This window comes from Sapajus apella, unplaced genomic scaffold (assembly GCF_009761245.1).
Source record: "Sapajus apella isolate SASKATOON/1434 unplaced genomic scaffold, GSC_monkey_1.0 scaffold127, whole genome shotgun sequence".
Taxonomy (NCBI): Eukaryota; Metazoa; Chordata; class Mammalia; order Primates; family Cebidae; genus Sapajus; species Sapajus apella.
In genome coordinates, this window is record NW_022437067.1 from 2,762,939 (window position 1) to 2,770,983 (window position 8,045).

The following is an 8,045-nucleotide window of genomic DNA, read 5'->3' on the forward strand; positions in this document are numbered from 1 at the left end:
TTCATAGGTGATCTTAGTTATTCATAGATGATCTTAGTTATTCATAGGTGATCTTAGTTATTCATAGATGATCTTAGTTATTCATAGGTGATCTTAGTTATTCATAGGTGATCTTAGTTATTCATAGATGATCTTAGTTATTCATAGGTGATCTTAGTTATTCATAGGTGATCTTAGTCCTTTTACTAATGCCCCTCAGGTCACGAAGTGTGAACCCATGGTGACATTGTGAAAGGAATGACCCTAAGGCGAGATGCTTTAAGCCCACTGCCATTGCCTTGTAAGTGCTGCTGGAGGGCGCCTTGGCTATGCCGCAGCGCCAGCGCTGGGAAAGCGCCTGCTGTTTCGCAAGCCGCGGAAGGAGGTGTCAGAGATGTCCCCTTCTCCAGAGGAGTTAGGAGAAAACTCCGCTCCTCCGAGCTTTTGTGGCGGGCCTGATGGCTGTCAGGGAGGCAGACGTCCAGGGGCTTCATTGTCTCTGCGATGCCGTGCCTCAGCGGTCACGTTCCATGTCTACTTTCATGTTCCGCTTCTGCACCTGGTTCCTTTTTTCTTGAAGGGATAATCAGTAAAAGTAATAGAAACCTTAGTGTCTTTGTTCTTTCTTGACAAGTATGGAAAAGTGCTGATGTGTTATGCTCCTTACCTCGTCTCGGCTACTAGAAAGTCTTGGGCCCGTACCTATATGACACGTGGTATACTTGACCCTATCACTGACCACCAGTGCCACGCCCTACCTCCCGTGCCCCCAGCTTTGTACTCAATAAAAGTCAGAGCGTGCGGACACTCGGGGCCCCTGCCGGATTCTGGGCTTTGGTTGGCAGCGGACCCCTGGGCCCGTACTCTCTTTTCTCTGTCTCTGCTGGTCCCCACACCAGCAGAGAGGGGGCTCACAGGACCCTGTAGGGCTGGACCCTGCAAAGGAGGTGGGGATGGAAGGGCCCAGCGCCTGCCCCCTTGGGGTTCTCAGCAGGGCTGAGCATCATGGTGCTCCGGTAGCCCACTTTGTACACTGATTGATCGTCTGTGACGTGACGCTGTTTGAATAGAGTAGAGCATTTTCGGCCTCAGACACCCTACAACATGCTGGGGTCAGGAGGCAGCGGTGGGTCCATGGCGCCTGCCCAGCCCGGTGTGTTGGTGGTCACCGAAGGTCATGACCCATGGGCTGACCTGGCTCGGTCAGCCTGGCCTGGCTGTCTCTTTCCAGGCTCATGCCCAACCCTGGCCGCTCTCTGCCCGCTTGCCAGGAAATTTGAGCATTCCTTAAAGTATTTTCTCAATATTGTTTTTTTTTTTTGTTCTTTCTGGTTCACTTGTCTTTTAGTTTTTGGCATTTTTTTTTTTTTTTGAGAGAGTCTCGCTCTGTTGCCCACGCTGGGGTGCAGTGGTGCAATCTCAGCTCACTGTGACCTCCACTTCCAATTGCGGAGACAATTCTCCCGCCTCAGCCTCCTGAGTAGCTGGGATTGCAGGAGCCTGCCACCATGCCTGGCTAATTTTTTGTTAGTAGAGACAGGGTTTCACCATGTTGGCCGGGCTGGTCTCAAGCTCATGACCTCATGATCCGCCCACCTTGGCCTCCCAAAGCACTGGGATTACAGGTGTGAGCCACCACGCCCAGCCTTGGCTTGTTTTTTAATCAACACCTAGCTGTGTGTGTTCTGAAAATCTAATTGTGCTTCTGTTCTCATTGATGGCAGCTCACAGTCCCTGTGTAAGTAGCAGGGTGTGGAGGTCTGTGTAGGAGAACTTGCGCCTCTGCCTCCCACCGATGCAGGCCCCAGGAGATGCACCAGGAAGCCAGGACTGGCCTCCTGCTGGAGTCCACTGGTTCTATTCCTCAAACGTTTCTTGGGCTCTCTGCTTATGCGTCATAAAGAGCACTGCAGGCAGCACACAGGCAGGGCCCTGGGTGTTGTGGGTGCGGCTCCCGCCAGGGTGGAGCTTGCACCCTCCGTGGGGAGTCACAGTGTACGCACACAGCGGCAGAGAGGGGCTGCAGGATGGGAACCTTGGGAACCCCGTCGTCTCCGCTTGCCCTGACTATGTGAAGAACACGCTCTGTTAGGTATCAGTGAAACTGCACACTGCGGGAGACACTCGATCGTGAGTGCCAGCGTCATCCAGCACGAGCTCCGAGCGGTGGTCACACTGCGTCTCGCTGCCAGCCTCCAGTGGGATCGTGCTCAGTGTCCTTTGAAGAAAAGGCCTGGGATTTGCAAAGCCTGGGAAAGGCTAAATGTCCAACTAGATGAAAAAAAAATTGCCATTTTATGAGAACCTTTGGGCAGTCAGGAAGAAAAACACCAGGATGAAAAGCCCTATTTTGAGAGCTCCCTTGCCTTCATGAAGGGGCTGCTGGCGGTGGGAACTGGCTGCAGACTGTGCTGACGGCCGTGAGGTTCAGGCTGGGAGTGGCATGTGGACAGGTCCCTCCTGCAGATCTGCGTCTGCCTCCCACTCACAGGTGCTCCCTGCCCAGCACCCTGTGGGCTCACGTGGCCAAACATCAGGGGCATGGCACGGACAGCCTCCAGATAAATGGGGTTTCCCGCAAACGTCCTGGTCATTGACGGGCTGCTGTTTTTCCCTCTGTGGCCATGCGGCCATGCTCAGGCCGTGTGCAGGATGAGGAGTTCCTGAAGAACTGTCTACACCCAGGGCAGAGACCCCGGGGTTCCGAGGCCCCTGCCCGACGCCTTTCTGGGCGGCTGTGCTTGTTCAGTTGCTTTCTTTGAAACTCAAGCATCCGTCCTCGACTGCCACCGACACAGGTCAAGGCCACCCAGGAGGAGACACTGTGGGGCCCTGCCTGGTTCTCACGGGTGTCACATTTTGTTAGGACATGGACCCAGGCAGGACTGGGAACAACTGACCTCACGTCCAGGTCAGTTCCCACCTGTGGCCTCCGGGAGCTAAAATCATCAGGTTTCAAATCAAACAGGTTTCATCTGAGCTACAGAGATGTCATGGGGTGCTGTGTCCTCACCAGCTGTCAGTAAAGGCCACGAGGACCCTGAAGGGGCAGCAGAGGCCGTGGGAAGATGCGGGAAAGAGTGAGTGTGGGAAGGCAGGGGTGCAGTCGGAGGGCGGGGCGGGGCTGGCGGGTTTTCCTGCCTAAGTGCCTCAGCCACTGGAAAGCCAGCTGTGAATAGGCATCATTCCGCTTTTACGGATGCAGGATGGTAGAGACTGTGTTGGTGGCGTTTGTGTGTGTGTTGGTGGCATTTGTTTCAGAGACGAGACTTCTCCTTGTCGGTCGGGCGGGATATGCCCTGCTCGTGGGCCTTGGGAGCGGAATGGCTGACGGGCAGTCTCTGCTCACCCATGCCCGATTCACTGCTGAGTGAAGGCTTCCCCAGTTTCCTCGAAGGGCACTTGCCTCCCGAGGTCCCTGCGGCTGTGACTTCCCTGTCATGCTGCTTCCTAGGAATGCAGAACAGATTCAGGTCAGTGCGTTCTGAGGCAGCTGAGTGCTGCATGAGTGGCAGCATCTGTAAACCTCGGTGCCGAGCCAGGGTCACCTGTGCCCACTCGCAGCAGCTGACAGGTGCAAGCTGATCCCTTGCTTCTCAGGCGGGGGCTTCGCAGGGCTGGCCAGCTCCCTGGACCCCCCCAGGCCTCCTCGTGCAATGGTCTCCCCTCCTGTGTTCTGGCGCAAGTTCTCTTCCTGCCTGGCTCTATCCTGAAAGCCTGGGCACAGAATGGAGGCCGGCCCGTGTGGTTATCTGGTCTACATGCGTGTCTCTGAGTTTGTGGGGGTGTTAGCTTTTGGGCCCAGAGTAGTAAACAAGGTTTGTGTCTTGTCTTGAATTTTGAGACTGAACTGTCTGGAATTCTTGGACGTTCTCAAGCTAATTCAGTTGTCTGAATTTAGAGGCCAAAGGGTGGGGATAATTTTCCCTTGGATTTGTCAGTTCCAAGATGACACACTTTAGTATTCCAGAAAATAGATTTATACCAGATCGAGAATTTCTCTATTTCTCTCTTTCTCTGTCTCTTTCTCTCTCTCTCTCTCTCTCACTCACACACACACACACACACACACACACACACACACCACCCACACACACACGTACACATAGTAAAAGTTCAGGCCAATTACAAAGGTCAAGTACACAGTCCACACAAGGCCTCACACTGGTACCAATCACAAGTTCAGGTGCTCAAGGCCACCCTCAGGTTCAGTGATTCGCTGGAAGGACTCCCAGACCGCCCCAAAAGCTGTTACACTCAGTTGTGTTTTCTGTATTAGACCATTCTCAAATTGCTGTGAAGAAATACCCAAGACTGGATAATTTATGAGGGAAAGAGGTGTAGTTGGGTTCCGGGTCTGCAGGCTATGCAGGAAGCATGGTGGCATCTGCTGGGCTGCTGGTGAGGCCTCAGGAAGCCTCCAGTCATGGCAGAAGCCAGAGTGGAGTCGGCATGCCTACGTGGGAGCAGTCTCAATATATCAGTTCCTTACTGGGAAAGGATACAGATTAGGATCGGCCAGAGGAGGGGAGGCAGCAGGCAGAGTCCAAGAAAAGTCCCTCAGGCAGAGCTCCTGCCGCCCCTCCCTGCGGGACTGGGACGCGTGACTCTCCTGCATCGATGTGGTGGCATGAGTGAGGGCCAGCCTCAACCTGCAGGGTCCAGGTTCTCATTAGGGCTCTGCTACATGGCGTGGCTGATGGAGTGACCACCTGAGTGGTCAGCCCCTGTCCCTGGGCCGATTGATGCCACGTGGCCTCCATGCCCCACCCTCTGCCACATGGCTGGTCTTTCTGGCATGGCCAGCCCTGCCCTGACACCATCGTGGTGGCTGACCCTACCCTAAGTCACATCACTGGACTCGCGTGTGACCCAAGGCCCTGGGCAAACAATGATTCCTGTCAAGCAGGACATTGTGGAGGCCACTTCCCAGAGGTTGAGGACAAAGGCCAGGCCTCTTTGGGGCAGGATTACGTCCTTTACAGCAGACATTCCTGCCCACATGCACAAGTGAAGCAAGGAGAAAAGGGAGTAGCGTGTCTCCCCAGTGGGTCTGGAACGCCCCTTTTCGGAGGCTGCTTGGAACTTTCTTATCTCTTTTTATTTCTGATTTCTGTTGAAATTCCCTAGAACTAATGCCTATTGTGTGTAACTGATTACAAAGGGAGCGATTTTCCAGAGCATTTTTCCTCTCAGGAAAAAGGAGGCACCCTGCATTTTTCTCAGCAAGAGAGAAATGTTCTTTTGAATAATTTTTTAATTTACTAAAAAATTTCTGATCCAACTGCTAAGGGGATGCAGCCTTCCTGCAGAGAAGCATGCAGATGATGCTGTTTAATGTCTGCGTGGCGCAGAGCACGGCCTGCTGCAGCCCAGGGGGTGTGCACCATGGCGCTTTGTAAAGTGACTCCCGCCCTGTCACTGGGTGAGGAGAACGGGTCCCCAGGCTGTGAAGGCCTCGTCCCTCCCCACGACCGTAGGAACTGAAGTGAGGTCCCTCTCTTGGCTGGTCCCAGTTTGACCCGGACTGTTCTCCAGACCAGAGGCTCAGTGAAAATGCGCTACCCGCCCCCCAGATGTTGTTATTCATTTCTTCCTGGGGTTTAAAAAAAGTCAAGCATTTTAAGGTCAGTGGAGTGTAAATGCTTTGGTGCCCGTAGCACCTGTGTCTGTGGTGATCGGCACCCATGGGGTAGGGCGCTGCATCCAGTGAGATGTTCAGCGTCACGTTCCCAGTGGGGCTTTTCCTGTTAGTGGCTTTTAAAATTCTGCTGCCAGGACGCCCAGCAACAGGGACATTCGACTTCCTGAAACAGCAGGGCTGCCATTGAGCTCCTTGGTCCAGGCCCGGAGTTTCCAGCTCTCCCCCGAGCCAGGCACTGGGCCCCAGAGAGTCTCCCGAGGATGACGGAGACGCAGGCTGCATGCGCTCGGAAGCAATGCGGCGCCCCAGCCCTGCAAGCCCAGACACCCCACGTTCTAGCAGCAGCAGGCTCCCATCTGCACAGAGAGCAGGCTGTCTACCTGCACTGGTGGCTGGCTTGGGGGAGGTGGGCATTCTGGGAGAGGAGGGGCCCTGGCTGGGTGGCCACGCCATAGGTGGTGCCAAGGATCTGCTGGTGGCTGAGCCCTCTGAGGGCTGCATGTTTTGAGGGGGCCCCGCCTTGGGCCTGGCATGGATCCTCTTCTGTAGATCATCTCATGATTCTCCTGGCAACCCTGTGAGACAGACAGGTTCTTTCATTGCCCACTGTTGACACCTGCGGAGACGGAGGTGCAGAGAGGGGACACGTCTTGCTCAGGATCACACAGCCAGGAGGTGCCGAGGCCGAGCTGGACCTGGACTCCCCTGCTTCATGGCCGTGTGGGTTTCTGCAGGGCACCCTTCCCCAAGGAGGGCTGGTGCAGACTGGTGTTGAGCACGGGACAGCCACCCTTGGCCTTCATAGCTAGGAGCCAGCCCTAGTGTCTTCAGTCCTGACGCCAGGGGGCAGGATGAGACAGGGGAATGGAGCCTGTGCTGCAGGCGTCGCCGTGTCGCGGGCCCTTCCTGGGCCGCCGCTGCCGGCCGGCCGTCACTCTGGGTTCTCAGGATGGCTCTCAGGAAGGGTGCCCGGGTGGTCGCCGGCGGCAGGCGGGGCCCAGAACAATGCAGCCCCGTTGCTCACTGAAGGCCTTCAGAGTGATCTGCGCAGCTGCCTCAGTAGAGAATGTGAATCTTTGGCTTCTCAGGTATCCAACACCTTGGCAAGCAGCAGGGAGGGAAATCACTGAATTAGGAATGTGTTTGTGAGAAGTGGCAGCGGCTTCCCTCGGGGCTCAGGGAGGGGCTGCAGGCTGAGCCCCTGTCAACAGCATGAATCCCAGTCACCGCCGCTCCCCTCTGGGCCCTCCCGGCAGGTTCTGAGCTGGCGAGGGGATTTCAGGGTGGTGGGTGCTGTGTTGAGGCTTTGCTCCCACCTCCACCTCCCCCCTGCCTCCAGCCCCCGCCCACTTTGCTGGCCTTCGAGGAGCCTCTGCTGCCCAGAGGGACCCTCCCCCAGCTGTCCTTGGGAGGCCAGCCCGTCTGCTGAGTTCTTTAAGCTGCTCCTACCTACAGGGACCTTCCCAGCGGGTGAGCTGAACTGCAGATCCCCGAGTCCACACTGGCCTTCACCCACTGAGACCTAGGAGGCCCAGCAGGACTTGGGGTTCAGGCCGAGGTTCATCCGGCTCCCTCCTTCCTACTGACCCACCCTTCCAGGCACATTTTCTAGAAATCACTTCATCTCTTGCAGAGTCACCAGTTAATGGTGTTGGAGGAAGCTCTGGGACATACGGGTCCGAATCCCTCATTTGCAGATGGGGAAACTGAGGCCCACAACAGTTCAGGCCCTGAACTGAGCCTGGAACCCACCACGGGTTGGGTCTTGGCCTTGCCCATCTGTCTCCCTTGAGAGGAGGGCTGCATTCTTCTCTCGGCCTCGGTTCCCTCCCCTGTTTGCTGTTCCAAGTCCTTTCTCCCTCCCCAACCCCCAGCATCTCCCTTCTCTTCCTTGTCTCCAGCCTTGTCCCTCGCTCTACTTTGGGCCTTTGCTTCTGGGCATGAGCCCCCCCCACCCTCCAGTCCAGCAGGAAGAGTGGGCGCCACTGGCTGGGTTCGTCTTGCTGTGGCCGCGTGTTTGGGAGGCCTGGGGAGGGGCTGACGGTCCCCGGTTTCTGAGGATGAGGATGTGTGCCTTGGAGCTCTCCCAAGAGGCCAGTCTTGGTTTGACATGGGTGGTTCCCACAAACGCTGGGGCTGGGGGGTTTCCAGCCACCCTCTGGGCATACGCCTTGGGACTTTATCACAAGTCTTCAGGGCAAGGAAGGGGAGTGGGAATGAAACCGGTGCGGCCAGCAGGTCCATCCAGCAGGTCCCCCCAGCAATTCCCCCCAGCAGGTCCACCCAGCAGGTCCCCCCAGCAGGTCCCCCCAGCAGGTCCCCCCAGCAATTCCCCTCAGCAGGTTCCCCCCAGCAGGTCCACCCAGCAGGCCCCCCAGCAATTCCCCCCAGCAGGTCCACCCAGCAGGTCCCCCCAGCAGGT